General features: G+C 48.2%; 1 pseudogene; it reads left to right on the top strand.

The window, feature by feature from the left end:
• Positions 1-553: 553 nt before the first annotated feature.
• Positions 554-705, top strand: LOC140206473 (U1 spliceosomal RNA; annotated as a pseudogene).
• Positions 706-998: the final 293 nt, after the last annotated feature.

Raw genomic sequence — 998 nt, 5'->3', positions numbered from 1 at the left:
AGCCTGGCAGAACCATTTCTACTGACAGGAGGAGGGGCAAAAGCGGGTTACTGACACCTTATAATCAGTCACTTTGGGCAGATGGGGTTTGTCAGCCATGGTTGGCATCTCTCCTAGGAGAAGGAAAACTCTTAACCTCAAATTTTTGCTGCCTTGTGGCTGTACCCACTCATGAGGAAAGTTTTAGGAGTAAACCCTCTCTGGAATTAGAACCCCTAAGGCAGTCCTCTGTTGAGTTCAACACTGTCTGGAAACTCCTGCAATACTGCTGGTGCCAAACCGTGTCGGTCTCTGCTGTTCCTCTGGATTCATCAGCTGTGTGGACAGGGTGAGCCTGCTACACGGACAACAGCTTGCTCTCCATACCGTACTGCCCTGGCTTGCATACTAGCTTGCTTATCACATGACAGTCCATGGTTGACCCTGACCAAAGGAGGGCCTTTGGGCCTTGTAGAAATCTGAGAGTGATACAGCATTGAAACAAGCTGTTTAGTCCAACAAGTCCACACTGACTATCAGTCAACTATCTCCACAAATCCATACAGTAATCCCACTTCTTACCTGGTAGGGAACCGTCGGTGATCAGGAGGGCCGAGGTTCCAGGACGAGGCTATCCCATTGCGCTTCGGGTGTGCTGATGCCTGCCATATCCCCAAATGCGGGATAGTCGACTGCATAATTTGTCCACACTGACTATCAGTCAGCTATCTCCACAAATCCATACACTAATCCCACTTCATGCTCCACAAGAGCATGGAAACATACTGCCCACGTGGTGAGAGTCTGGAATTCTCCAGCAAGAGTTTTACAGAGGCTACATCATTGGGAGTATTAAATGAGGTGGTCAATAAACTTTTGAAAGGTTTAGGGAACTTAAGAAGACTAAAACTGTGCCCAGTACTCCCAAGTGTGCGGTCTCAGCAACAGTCAGAACCACTGCAACAAATATTCTGTTTCTAAACCTCGCCCCTTGCAGTAATGGCCCATATGCTCTTTGC

The sequence above is a fragment of the Mobula birostris genome, chromosome 12 (assembly GCF_030028105.1).
Source record: "Mobula birostris isolate sMobBir1 chromosome 12, sMobBir1.hap1, whole genome shotgun sequence".
In the NCBI taxonomy this organism is placed as follows: Eukaryota; Metazoa; Chordata; class Chondrichthyes; order Myliobatiformes; family Myliobatidae; genus Mobula; species Mobula birostris.
Note: the sequence above shows the minus strand (reverse complement) of the source record. Positions and strands in the feature narration are given on the sequence as shown.